At 35.3% G+C, this 15,171-nt stretch overlaps 1 long non-coding RNA gene across 1 annotated transcript in view; it reads left to right on the top strand.

The window, feature by feature from the left end:
- Nucleotides 1-15,171, top strand: part of LOC127554288 (uncharacterized) — a 48,725-nt gene that overhangs the window by 19,428 nt on the left and 14,126 nt on the right. The window contains exon 2 of the long non-coding RNA XR_007951935.1: nt 4,713-5,240. This is a non-coding gene — a long non-coding RNA (uncharacterized LOC127554288). The remainder of the gene's footprint in view (nt 1-4,712; nt 5,241-15,171) is intronic.

The following is a 15,171-nucleotide window of genomic DNA, read 5'->3' as shown; positions in this document are numbered from 1 at the left end:
TCCTTGAGATTATAGTTCTGAAGTTATACAACAATGTTCCTTGGGGTTTTCCTTGTAGGATCTCTTTCTGGAGGTGATTGAGGGATTCTTTCAATGACTATTTCCCCCTCTGGTTCTAGTGTATCAAGGCAGTTTTCCTTGAGGAGCTCCTGAAGAATCGACCTTTTTTTGGTCATGGTCTTCAACTAGACCAGTAATTTTTAAATTATCTCTCCTGGATCTATTTTCTAGGAAAGCTGTTGATATTTCATTCTTTTTAGTTTGTCTGATATCTCATGGAGTCATTAGCTTTCATTTACCCCATTCTGGTTTTTAATGTGTGATTTTCTTCAGTTAGCTTTTGTATCTCTTTTTTTTCCATTTGATTAATTTGACTTGTTTTCTTCAAAGGATTTTTTTTGCATTTGTCCAATTTTTAAATTTTTTTTTCAATAATACCTTTTTATTTTCAAAATATATGCAAAGATACTTTTCACATTCGCCTTTGCAAAATCTTACATTCCAAATTTTTCTTCCTCCCTTCTCCCATTGCCTTCCCTGAGGGACAGCAAGTAATCCAACATATATTAAACATATTCAGTTCTTCTATACATATTTCCACATTTGTCATGCTGCCCAAGAAAAATCAGATCAAAAAAGGAAATAAATTGAGGGGAAAAAAGCAAGCAAACAACAACAAAAACAGTGAAAAATCTATGTTGTGATCCACATTCAGTCCTCTTTCTGGATAAAGATGGCTCTTTTTGTCACAAATTAGCTTGAATCATCTCATTGTTGAAAAGATCCAAGTCCATCAGAATTGATCATGTATAATCTTGCTATTGCTTTGTACAATGATCTCTTGGTTGCACTCACTTCAGTTAGCAGCATCTCCAGGCCTTTCTGAAAACATCCTGATGATCATTTCTTACAGAACAATAATTTTCAATCACATTCACATACCATAACTTATTCAGCCATTCCCCAGCAAATGGATATCCACTCAGTTTCCAGTTCCTTACCACTGCAAAAGGGGCTGCTACAAACATTTTTGCACATGTGAATACTTTTCCTTTTTTTTATGATCTCTGTGGAATATAGACCCAGTAGAGATCCACCCTGCTGGATCAAAGTTTGATAGCCCTTTGGGCATAGTACCAAATCGCTTTCTAGAATGGCTAGATGTATTCATAATTCCATCAAAAATGTATTAAATGTCCCAGTTTTCCCACATCCTATCCAACATTCATCATTATCTTTTCCTGTCATCTTAGCCAATCTGAGTTGTCTTAATTTACATTTCTCTGATCAGTAATTATTAGACATTTCTATATGACTAGAAATGATTTTAATTTCCTCATCTGAATATTGTCCTATTGTCGATTGGAAAATTGGCCTTATTTTAAGGAATTGTTTTCACAGTCAGTTTTTTTTTCCTTCTTTGTCCAAGCTGTTGACTCTTGCATACCTCTTGATTCTTTTCTCATTTTTTTCTTCTGCATTTCTTATTTGCCTTTTAAAATCTTTTGTGAGCACTTCCAAGAAGCCTTTTTGGACTTGAGACCAATTCATATCAATTCATATCAAATTTCCTCTGTGAACATTTTTTTCTTCATCTCAGCTGTTGTTCTGGTATTCCCTATCACCATAGTAGCTTTCTATAGTTAAGGTTCTTTTCTGTTCCTTGTTCATTTTCTTTCCTTCTCTTTTTATATTTCCTCTTTTAGGATTTTTATGATATTGTCAAGATCTTCTGGTATAAAGGGGTGCTGTCCCAAACTTCCTGTGCAGTTCTGATCCTTGGCATTAAGCACAGGTGCCCTTTGTGATTGGTATTTTGCTCACACCAGGGGATAGCTTACCTGTTCTTTCCAGAAGACAGCCTGGTTTCCCAGGATAACAATTTGCCTGCTGAGCTGGGACTGGAGGCTGTCCCACTGGTCTGCTCTGCTACTGAGCCAAGACCAAGGGTCTTAGTTGCTGATGTGCTGTGTTTCAAACCCTCTCACTGGCTTTCCCAGATTCCATCTGAATTAGGCAGAGCACCCCTTTCACTCCAGTGAGACTGACCTTTCTTGATGTTCTTCCACTCTTTCTTGAACTGGAGAGTGGTTTCATTCCATCAGATTCTGTTAAGAGGCTTTGTTTCATGTACTTTTTGAGGGAAACTTTTTTCTCTGATCTTTAAGGCAATAGGAAACTACTACATTTGAATGAATGGAGGGTTAACATGCACTTTAGGAAGACTAGTTTGACAGCTGAATGAAAGATGGATTGGAGTAGAAAGAAATTTGCAGCAAGATCAACCAGCAAGCCATTGTAATAGTGAGGTGATATGGACCTGGACCAGGGTGGTGGCAGTATCAGAGGAGAGAAGGAGGCATATATGAATACTAAAAATATTTTGGGAGTGCGGGAATAAAACTGTTTGTTTTAACAGCATGGCTGAGGGCTCTAACTGTAGCTTGAGGCTAGAGAGGAACACCCAAAATTGGGCCCTGAGACAGAGCTCACAAAATAAGCACAGGGAGGACTGAAGCCTGGAGCATCACTCCCACATCTCAGGATTAGACTCTGATTGCAATAATAAGTTGTTAAAATAAACAAAATAAAAAATGAGTAATCAAGGAAGAAAGACCATAAACAACTACTATATATAAAGAGAAGATCTGGCTTCATATTGAGAGGATGACAGTGAAATTTTAAAAAAAAGTCAATACTGCCTCAAAAAAGAAAATGGCAATAGAATGGCTAGAAGCAAACTAGACTTCTGAGGAGAGATGGGGTAAAATGAGAGACTGAGAAAAACAATAGTGAAAGAAAATAGGAGTTAGAGAATTCCACAAATAGTAATTATGAGGTTAAATGTGAAGGGGATGAATTCATGCATAAAATGGAAATGATGAAAATGCAGATTTGATTTAAAAACAGAATCTGGCAATATGTTGTTTACAGGGAACAATTTAAAATGAGAGATACACACAGAGTTAAAAATAAAAGACAAATAGAATTCACTGTGCTATTAAGAATATTAAGTGACACACCTGTCAGATTGACTAAGATGACAGGAAAAAATAATGATGAATGTTGGACAGGATGCGGGAAAACTGGGACACAGATGCATTGTTGGTGAAGTTGTGAATGAATCCAACCATTCCGGAGAGCAATCTGGAATTATGCCCAAAAAGTTATCAAACTGTGCATACCCTTTGATCCATCAGGGCTACTACTGGGCTTATACCCCAAAGAGATACTAAAGAAGGGAAAGGGACCTGTATGTGCCAAAATGTTTGTGGCAGCCCTGTTTGTAATGGCTAGAAACTGGAAATTGAATGGATGCCTATCAATTGGAGAATGGTTGGGTAAATTGTGATATATGAATGTTATGGAATATTATTGTTCTGTAAGAAATGACCAGCAGTATGAATACAGAGAGGTTTGGAGAGACTTACATGAACTGATGCTAAGTGAAATGAACAGAACCGGGAGATCATAATATACTTCAACAACAATATTGTATGAAGATGTATTCTGATGGAAGTGGATTTCTTTGATAAAGAGACCTAACTCAGTTTCAATTGATCAATGATGGACAGAAGCAGCTACACCTAAAGAAAGAACACTGGGAAATGAATCTAAATCATTTGCATTTTTGTTTTTCTTCCTGGGTTATTTCTACCTTCTGTATCTAGGATATACTGTGGCATACTTAACCTGTATAGGACTGCTTGCCATCTGGGGGAAGAGGTGGAGGGAGGGAGGGGAAAAATAGGAACAGAAGTAAGTGCAAGGGATAATGTTGTAAAAAAATTACCCTGGCATGGATTCTGTAAATAAAAAGTTATTTTTAAAAAAAGGAACATGATAACTCTATTATATTTAAAATGAAAAGCAAATTATGCATAAAGATTTCCAGCTTCAAATGCTTTTATTTTTTTTTCTATTCTACTTTGTTATGGAAATGCTTGTTTTATTAAGTTCAGAATACAATTTTTAAAAAATGACAAGATAATTAATAGAGGGAAAATACTTTTCTCAATGAGCATTGACATTATTAGTGACTTTGGAAATAGGAGTTTCAGATGAATGATGAAGTTATAAACCAGAACACAGAGAATTAAGAGGTAAATGAGAGGAAAGTGGAGACATAGTTTATGTGCAACCTTCTCTAGTGGTATAGCCAGAAAATGGAGAAAAGATATGGTATGATAATTAGTAGGGATGAATGGATTAAGTGAGGTTTTTTTGAGGGCAAGAAAGACAGACATGTTTGTAAGCAGTAGGCAAGCAGCAAATAGACTGGGAGAGACTAAAGCTTTATGAAAGTAAGAATAACAGAACGGACCATCTGCTGGCATGATGAGAAGATAGCATGAAATAGGATAACTTGTGAATGTCAAGAGTTAAACCTTAACAAGGCCAAAGAAGGAGTGAGTGTCAAAAGAATGATTGAGATGAGGAGGAGAGAAGAGTGTTCTCAGGGTGAATGACCTCAATTTTTTCAGTTATGTATAAAGTCTGATTCTCAGCTAACAGGTGTGGAGGGTCTGGGAAACATGGAAGATTTGAGGAGGGACTAAAATGAGGAAATACCTCTGGTAAGTGGCATAGTGAGTTAGAGAGTTATAAAAGAATTCCTTGCTACAAGTAAAGTTCAGTTGGCTTGTATTTCTTTAGGTAACATAAATTTGTAGTAGTCCCATTCTTCATGAGTTATGATTTTTTTTCTCCAGCTTTATAAAACAGATCATGTATAAGACTGGAAACAGTGAATAGATGATGAGAGTAACCCAAGGCTGAGGCTTCCCTTGAGTTAAGTGGGCAAGAGAAAAAGAAAGAGAAATGGTTCACCACTGGGTCAATTGAAAAAAGGAAGAGAATGTAATCAGTGCATGAATGATGGCACAAGAAAAAACTGAAAGTGTCAAGGGAGGCATGGCAGCAAAGAATTAGAAGCAAATTAGTTGCCCTTTTAGAGAATGGATATCAATTGTGATACATGAATGTAAGGGAATATCACTGTGTTGTAAGAAAAAATTAATATGAATGAATACAAAGAAGCACAAGAAGACTTACATGAACTGCAGCTAAAGAAATGGGAAAAACAAGATATACAGTTATGATAACAGTGGACATTATTATAATAGTGGAAAGAACAACAGCAAAACAATTGAAAGTGCTTTAAAATTATAACAATAAATCATTGCCCCAAAGAAGAGATATGAGAAGGTACCTTCACATCCAAAGACTTTTTTGAAAAGGTACGTATAAAAGGTACAGAATATAATTTCAAGATTTTTTGATTTGTTAGTAAATATTACTGATTTTTTCTTTTTAAATTTTTTGTAATAAATGATTTTTTTAAAGTAGATGCCCACTAATTAGAGAACTACTAAACAACCAGGGGTACGTGAATGTAGTAGGATATTATTGTACTGCAGCAACAATGAATAGGAAAATACAGAAAAGTATTGGAAAACTAATGCAAAATATAAAGTAAGAAGAAACAGGGAAACAATAACTACAACAAAGTAAGTAAAAAGAAAAATAATAGCAACAACAAGAATAAAAAAAAATTCTATGTAGTTATAACGACCAGGCTTAGTTCGGAAAATAATGAGAAGATATCTTCCTTTGCTCCCAGAGTTGGGAGAACATAACTATGAAATGCTTCATAAAATTTCAGACTTTTTCAACATGTTAAATTTGCTAAACCTTTTTTAATCTGAGTTTTTTTTCTTTTTTATTATAACAGATTGTGTTATATAAGGGAGGTGGTAGTCAAAGGAGAGATACCATAAAAATGTAGGTGATATAAAAGAAAAAGATCAATAAAACAAGTACTTTTAAAAATCCACACATAGAAATAGTATAATGACTAAGTTGTTGTTTTCAAATAATTTTTTCAACCAGCAAAAATCCTCCTCAAATATCTCAAATGAGATAATTGTAAAATATTTGTTTAACCCTTGTTAAATAAAATATTTGTTTAATTAAATGGCTATCTCTTATTCTTTACCCCTTCTTCCCCTTCTCCTACTTCTAAGTCACCTCTAATTGAGAAAGAAAGAAAAATAAAATATTACAATTGTAGTTAAGCACAACAATTGATCGTGTTCAAAGGAAAAAAGTGTCCTGCATTCTGTCTCTAATTTTCTATTATATGAGCACTGTATTTAATTGTGAGTTTTCTGAAATCATGATTGGTTGTTTTGCCAAAGCTCCTAAGTCTTTCACAGCTGTTTGTCTTTACAATATTGTTGTCATTATATGAATTGGTCACCTCAGTTCACTCTTCATCAGTTCATACAAATATTCTCATATTTCTCTTAATTATCTTTATCATTTAAAAAATATTTTATTTTCTCAATACTATTTCTAAATACATGTAAAGGTAGTTTTCAATAATTCATTTCTGTAAGATTTTGTGTTCCAAATTTTTTCTTCCTCTCTTTCCTCCCCCCATCCACCTCGCCCCCACCCCTGACAGCAAACAATAGGTTAAACAGATACAATTCTTCTAAACATATTTACATTATTTTTCATGTTGTGCTTAAAAAAAAAAAAACCCAACATCCTGCCATTTAGGGGAGGGGGTGGGGGAAAGGAGGGGAAAAATTGGAGCAAAAGGTTTGACAATTGTCAATGCTGTAAAATTACCCATGCATATAACTTGTAAATAAAAAGCTATTAAAAAAAAAAAAAAAGGAAAAAAAAAAAAGACCAAAAGGGGAAAAGCCATGAGCAAAAAAAAAGTGAACAAAACAAAGTTGAAAATACCCTTCTTCTATCCACATTCAGTTTCTGTATTTCCCTTCATCATTTTGTATAACACAATATCATCCCATCATATATAGTTTCTGTAACTTGTTCAGTCTTTCCTGATTTGATGAGTATCCCCTCATTTTCCAAGTCTTTACTAGTGCAAAAAGAGCTTCTATAAATATTTTATATATTTTTAGTTAGAATTTGTTTTGCACAGGACTAATACCTTCCTTAATTCACTTTATGTTTTTATTCTCCATCCCACTCTTCTTCTGCATTTCCTTCCTGTTCTCTGTTTAGCAAAAGATATTTTTGTACTCAAATGTTTGCGTGTGTATTCTTTCCTACTATAATCAGAGATGAGACATAATATTTGTAAAAAGCTTTCCAAACATTAAAACACCACATAAAGGCTATTATTGTCATTAACAATAAATACTTATTGACTTGTAATATTGGTAAGGGTGGTACTAGTGATGAGATCCTGGGTCACTAGTTGGGGTTGGCAGAAAAAGCCTGAAGCACTGATAAGATTATTCATGCAGGCAAGCAGGGAAGGGCACTGATGGGTATCAACTCAATCTTATAGGCCCACCCCCTGTGGAAGTCTTAGATAACCTCATCTTGTTGTATCCAATCAAATGACAAACCCCTGAGGTTAAATTTTCCCTACAAAACTGCCCATGGCCCACACTATGTTTTTGAATCCCTTTTGGGTTAACCTGCCAGGGTGGACTACCTCATAGTGTCTTTTATCTCAACCCCTCTCCCAACTCTCATGATGTTTTTTCTCCTTATAATAGCTAACTCTTTTAAATGATAAACTCCTCTATGGATTTAGCCTTCCAATTAATGGCATACTCCCATCTCATGATGTCTACCCTTTCTCTTGGTTAATTGTGAGTACTATTAGGGAATTTGTATTTTCTATGTGTTAATTGTTTTTTAAAAAAAAAAAACTTTTCTTGCAAACTATGTATTATTCCAAATATTTTTCATTTTTACCATTTCTGGTGTCTATTGTGTCTCTTCATTTTTCTGCAACATTTTCTTGTGAATGTACCTTTTGCCAAAGAGAAAGGTCTTTGTGAATTCGAAACATGATAGAACCCCAACATTTGGTGCCAAACCCTAATATTTGATGCCAGTTGCCTTCCTTAACCTCATCATTTGATGCTGAACCTCAGTCACATCATTAGCAATTGATGGCGTTCACTGGGAGTTCACCCAAGGACAAGCTTTCAGTTTTTTGCAAACTTTTCAGTTGGGTCTAGTTGCCTACATCCAAAATAGAGTCTGAAGCCTGGAAACCTCAATCTAAGAGGATAGCAATCAATTTTTACCTTGATCAGATTCCTTAGAGCCTGCTTAAAATTTTTAAGCTCCCTGATCTGATGCACCCCTATGATCTTTGAAGCACCCAGTACTTAATACCCAGAGTATGCATCAATAGGATCTCAGGCAATAAATAACAGAACAATATTAGATTATAACCTTTCCCATGAAAAGACTAAACCTATTAAATCCCAGTTCGGGAATTAAGACTGGAAGATGTAGTAACCAAAAAAGATTACTATGATAAAGAGCTAGTAGGGTGCCAGAGAAGCAAAAACAAACCCAGCAAAGAATAATTCCAAAATATTACAAGCAAAATTTCAATGAGAAAGATGGCTTGTCTACAAAATTAACTAGAATTCTAAGAAAACTGGGGGTTTTTAATAGCTAAAATTATAAATTAAATCAGTCTTAAAAGAATGGGAAAGAAATGTGCAAATTGAAGAAAAAGGATGAAGATTAACCACTAAATACAAAAGTATTCAAATATCAGACTCATTAACAATTGTAATTGATGAGGTCTTAAGTAACTAAGTACAGTTGGAATATTGAAGGAATTCCTCCCTCTAGCAAGCAGGGAAGAGCACTAATGGGGATCAGTTTATTAACCTCCCAGCCCCATCTTCTGTGGAGGTCATGGAGAGCTCTACTTTGCTATGTCCGAGCAGAAATCTTGAGTTATGTAAAACCTCGAAGGTTAAGTTTCCCCTATAAATCTATCCATAAAAAGATAATCAAAAAATGTTGCAAAGAATATGGGAAAACTGGGACACTAATACATTGTTAGTGGGATTGTGAACTGATCCAACCCTTCTGGAGAATAATATGGAACTATGTCTAAAGGGCTATCAAATTAAGCATACCCTTTGATCCAGCAGTATTTCTACTGGGTGTGTATCCCAAAGAGATCTTAAAGGAGGCAAAGGGACCCATGTGTGCAAAAATGTTTGTGGCAGCCCTTTTTGTAATGCTAAGGAACTGGAAACTGAGTGGATGCCCATCAGTTGGAGAATGATTGAATAAGTTATATATATGAATGTTATGGAATATTATTGTTCTATAAGAAACAATCAGGAGGATGATTTTAGAAAGGCTTGGAGAGAGTTACATGAACTGATACTTTTTTTTTTTAAATAACTTTTTATTGATAGAACGCATGCCAGGGTAATTTTTTACAGCATTATCCCTTGCATTCACTTCTGTTCCGATTTTTCCCCTCCCTTCCTCCACCCCTTCCCCCAGATGGCAAGCAGTCCTTTACATGTTGAATGGGTTGCAGTATATCCTAGATACAATATATGTGTGCAGAACCAAACAGTTTTCTTGTTGCACAGGGAGAATTGAATTCAGAAGGTATAAATAACCTGGGAAGAAAAACAAAAATGCAAGCAGTTTATATTCATTTCCCAGTGTTCTTTCTTTGGGTGTAGCTGCTTCTGTCCATCTTTGATCAATTAAGGCTCTCTTTATCGAAGAGATCCACTTCCATCAGAATACATCCTCAAACAGTATCGTTGTTGAGGTATATGATGATCTCCTGGTTCTGCTCATTTCACTCAGCATCAACATGAACTGATACTAAGTGAAATGAGCAGAACTAGAAAATCAATGTACATGGCAACATCAATATTTTACAATAATCAATTCTGATAAACATAACTCCAACAATGAGATGATTGATGCCAGTTCCAATGATCTTGTGATGAATAGAGCCATCCATGGATTCTGTCAATACAAAGTTATTATTAAATAAAATTAAATTAAAATTTAAAAAAAGATGAATAGAGCCATCTATCCTCCGAGGACTATGAGAATTGAATGTGGACCACAACATAACATTTTCACTCTTTCTGTTGTTATTCTCTTGCATTTTGTTTTCTTACTCCTTTTCTTTCCTTTTTGATCTGATTTTTCTTGTGCAGCAAGAGAATTATATAAATGTTTACATATATTGATTTAACATATATTTTAACATGTATAATATATATTGGATTGCTTGCCATCTAGGGGATGGGATAGGGGGAGAAGGGGAAAATCTGAAATGCAAGGCTATGCAAGGGTTAATGTTAAAAAATTATTTGTGCTTATGTTTTGAAAATAAAAAAGCCTTAAAAAAAAAAAAAAAAGAAATGATCAGCAGGATGATTTCAGAGGAGCCTGGAGAGATTTACACGAACTGATAATGCTAAATGAGGTGAGTAGAATCAAGGGACTATTATACATGACAACAAGATTATGTGGTGATCAATTCTGATGGATGTAGCTCTTTTCAACAATGAGGTAATTCAAGCTAGTTCCAATGGTCTTGTGATGGAGAGAACTATTTGCACCCAGAGAGAAGACAGTAGGGGCTTAGTATGAATCACAACACGGTATTTTCATCTTTTCTTGTTGTTTGCTTGCTTTTTCTCTTTCTCATTTTCTTTTTATCTGATTTTTCTTGTGTAGTGTGGAAATATGTATAGAAGAATTGCACTTGTTTAACTTATCAGATTGCTTTCTAAGGGAGAAGATAAAGAGAAGGGAGGGAGAAAAATTTGGAACACAGTTTTGCAAGGGTGAATGTTGAAAAAACTATCTTTGCATATATTTTGAAAATAAAAAGTTATTAAAAATAAAAATAAAGAACTTAGGTGATGATTAGATTCCTTGATGTTAAAAAAAAATCTATCAATGACTCATGCTATCTTTGCTGAACCCCTTTGGGTTACACCCACCACTACACTCTTTCCTGAGTGTCTCCCCCCCCCTTTCCCATGCCACATGGTATCTATCATCTCATCCCTCATGATGCATCTATACTTTCTACTTATAGCTAACTAACTTTTTTAAGGTACTAAACTCCTTTATAGATTTAGCTTGCCAGCTGAAGGCATACTCCAAACTCATGGGATGTTCCCTTTCTCTTGGTTAACTGTGAGCTCCACTAGGGAACTTGTCTTTTCCATCATTAATTGTTAAAATCCCCTTTCCTTGCTAACCATATGCTTTCCCAACTCTATTTGATATTTACCATTCCTGGTGTCTGTTGTACCTCTTCATTTTATCTGTAATTCTTCTCTTAAATAAACCTATCTTTTTGCCAAAGAGAATGGCCATTGTGAATTCTTCACTGGACAGAACTCCAACATTTGGTGCTCACAATCTCATCATTTAGTGCTAAACCCCAAAAATATTTGGAATTATCAATTGCCTTCTCTTCTTTATAATATAATGGTTCTCTCTGGGAGCAGGTTTCTTGGGGAGGTTTTCTGGAGGCAGCCTTAGTTTCAGCTGAGAGCAATAATCACTTCAAAATGCAGCCAGCTGATTAAAATCCAAATGTCTAGTTCTTATCTCTTGGCTTGGTTCCAAGAGCTCCCTCCGAATGTCTCCAAATCCAAAGGTTTGTCCTTCAGCCTCCAGCCAGCACCAAGGTGAAAGTTGGAATGAATCTGACTTGCCTCTGAGAGAAGGCTTTTGCTGAACTGACCCTGACTGGCTCACTGAAGCTCTATTTATGCTGGGTGTAAAAGGTTGATTACTCCTCCAAGGGAGGGATTAAGGGAGGTGTGAATTCACAAAGTTACAAAGTTAACTTTGTGAATCTCCCATACTTGTGAACTCCAATGAGAACTTAAATACTTCTTGCTTATATAAGCTCCCTAAAGGTGTAAACACAAGCATTGTATCAATTCCATTGAGTTAACACTAGGATTCTAACATCTCCCTTGAGTTATCACCTTGTTCAAGTTAACACTAGGATTCTAACAATAATGAACCAAACAAAAGCTAAATGCAACCATATCTAAATAGTCAAAGATGGGGAAAATGGAAGAATTGGTAAAGTATCTCATATTTAAACAAACTAGGCAATAGATCAAGGAAAGCTTCTTGAGATATCATTGAATTACCTGAAATATAAACATATTTTAAGGAATCATAAAAGAAAATTATGTGATTGTGATATCATAGCCAAAATGCAGAGTAACCTACATCAAAGCAAAAATAGTACAAAAATCCATAAAGAAATTCAAGTAGAGATGGCCTACTTGAACTACAGGATCACACAAGCAAGCATTAATAGTTTTCACTTTAAAGGATTGGTTTGCTTTGAGTTTAATGATACAAAAATCAAAAGATACAAGCTTAAAACCAAGAATAACCTACCTAGGAAATCCCAAGGATAATTGTACAAGAAGAAACATAGTTCTTTAATATAATAAAGGGTTTCCAAACATTCTTAATGAAAAGAACAGTGCTAAATAGAAACTTTGAAATATAAACACAAATCAGGAGAAATATAAAAAGATAAATACAAAGGAGTAATCAAAAGGAATTATCCATAGATGAAGTGTTACTCTAAAAAAAGATGCAAGTGTTCTTTAAGAACCCTAATGTCATCAGGGATCATAGTAGAAGTGAAATAATGTTGAGTGAAGAAAAAAGTAATATACTGAAGAAAAGGGTAGAAATTCCAGGGGAAAGTTATTATCTCATGGTTTGAGCATGCAAGTAGAAAACTATACAAAGAGGGAAAGTTCGAGATAATAGATATGTCTTGAACTTCTCTTTCATCTGCACTGTCAAAGAAAAAGAACACACACACAAAAACACACACACAGATACACACTGTGCATAGATACAGAGGCAAAGCTTATGGCAAAGCAAGGAGTACACCAAAAAGGGACAGGAGGTAAATTAAAGTGATGCAAAACCAAAATATTAATAAATATTTCTTTAACATTTCCCCCCCAACCATATACCATGGTATAGAAATGGTTCAATTCAGCAGGGACCAAGAGGAAACAGAAGTGGGGAATAATAGAAGGTTAGATTAAGGGAAGAATTACTCATTCCAAAAAATCCTCTAAAATCAAGAAGATGAATTGTGAAGAGGGTGTCAAATGAAAGAAAGAATGAGAACTTGTGATTGGGGGGGCTAGATAAAAGGAATGGATATGTATGGTACAGCCAACACCAATTCAAAAATATTCAGAGATATCTCAAAGTGAAGAATAGAAGTTTTATTAGGATCTCGTGAGAAATGGACAGTCCATTGGAATTCTCCAGTGAGAGGAGATCATGGTCACTGAAATTAAAGACAATTATATAGTCATAATCCACAAGAATCCATGACATCCCCCCCCCTTATCCAGTTAATTTTCACTGCTTGTTTAAATGGAAATAGCACAGGTTTGTTAAATTCTAGCCAAGCCAATTGCTTGGCTTATTACAGATATGTTTACCTGAGTTTATAGTGGTCAGTTTCACCAGGTTTACAAATATTTACAGGTGTGTTTGCCTAAGTTTATGGATTTATGGTGGTCAGCCTTACACGGTTTGTACAAAGAATGTCATTTTCCTAACCCATCAGATCTTCATAAATTCCAGTTTTAGGTTCAATCTACCTTAGTTGATAATATTATGAGAAACCATGTAATCCCTCACAATAAGGAGATTTATTTAGAGGTAAGTAATCCACTTAGCAGAATAACCAAGGAAACCTAGTTTACCTCAGGTTTCCTCAATCAACAAATAGAGATTAGTCAGTTTATAGAATGCTGGAATGTCTCAGGCCATTAAATAATTACTCAGATTCTTCTCTAAACAGTTAAGTAAAGGTCAAGGAGGTTATCTCAGATATTTCTGCTAGAAGAGCAAGTCTTTTGCTTGCTCATAATGGGGATGAGCAACCCCCATTGCTCATGGGATATAAGCAATATATCCCATAGGATAATATAAAGTAGAAGGTTTAGGGTGAATATTTGTTAAGAAGAGGGTTTGAACCTCTGGGAATAATGGCTTAAGCTTTACACAATTACCAACTGGGCCATCTTAACAGCCCTGTTCTTGGGAGTAGTAGAGATTGAATTAGGATATTGAGATGTATTCATATGTTGATTCTAGGGCTCATTAGGGATGTTGGCCCTATTTCTCTTGTCCTTTCTACTGGGAGAAATTAACTTATAGATAGAAACCAATCTGAATTTCTCCAATCTGAACTCAGATCACATAGGACTTCAATCGTTGAATAAATGAACCATTAATAGCAGTTGCACTATTTGGATGTCCTGATCTAACATCGAGGTCAGAAACCCTAATTTTCGATATGGACTCTCAAATAGGATTGCACTGTTATCCCTGGGGTAACTTGTTACATTGATCAAGAAATGGGTCAATTACTAGTATTAGTACACTTAGGTTAATCTAGGTTATTTTGAGTCTGGAATTATCAAGTGATTATTCTGAGAAGTCCTCAGTTTCCCCATTTCACTCAGATATAATCCATATTTGATTATAACAAATATAGATCACTGGTGCTAAGCCACTCCTCTCTGGTTATGGGGTGCAAAGAGAAGAAAAACCATGAGAACAGGATACAGTAATACAATTAATTATAAATGATTCTGAATATGAAAGAGTTCTGATTATATGAATTGAAAAGCGTCTATGAAAACAAAATTAATATATCAAGGATAAGAAGAAAAGCAGTTGAGTGAGAAAAAAAAATCTTAGTATCAAATTTTTCAGATAAGGGTTTAGAATCCAAAATATATGGACAGCTATTTCATAGATGCATATCTATATATGTGTAACACAAGCTACCCTAGGTCCCCACTGACTGAAGTCAGGTAGGGCTTAGATTTCACCCCTCCCCCAGATTCTGTAATACTTTTAGGAATCCCCTAGGGGTGCCTAGGCTCTCTGCAAATAAAGCTGTTCTCATAGTTATAAGACGTACAATTCCCTCTGCCCTAATTCTTTTAACCAATAGCAAACAGATGAGCTTTTACACAGAAATATTTGCTTTGGAAAGCAGAATCACAAATATACAAATTTTCCCCCCTTCCCTTAACACACACTTAGGAAGCATAATTTTCCCCTTCTACCTCATTCTCTGAAGAGGGGAAAGGGATCAAGTTCATAGTTTAGCCCAGTTCCCATAGAGAACAGCCTCAGTTCCAAGCCCAATACCATCCCCCTCTTTCTGGACTAGAGTCCCAGTCATACTGACTTCTTTAGATTTCCCTGCCAGTTAAGTGGCTGCACCTAGCAATTTTGGCTCCAGGAGCTCTGTGGCTTAAACTTCCAGGCCCATGAGAATTACCT

The sequence above is a fragment of the Antechinus flavipes genome, chromosome 3 (genome assembly GCF_016432865.1).
Source record: "Antechinus flavipes isolate AdamAnt ecotype Samford, QLD, Australia chromosome 3, AdamAnt_v2, whole genome shotgun sequence".
Lineage (NCBI taxonomy): Eukaryota > Metazoa > Chordata > Mammalia > Dasyuromorphia > Dasyuridae > Antechinus > Antechinus flavipes.
The sequence above is the reverse complement of the archived record's forward strand: the minus strand, read 5'-3'. Positions and strand labels throughout refer to the sequence as shown.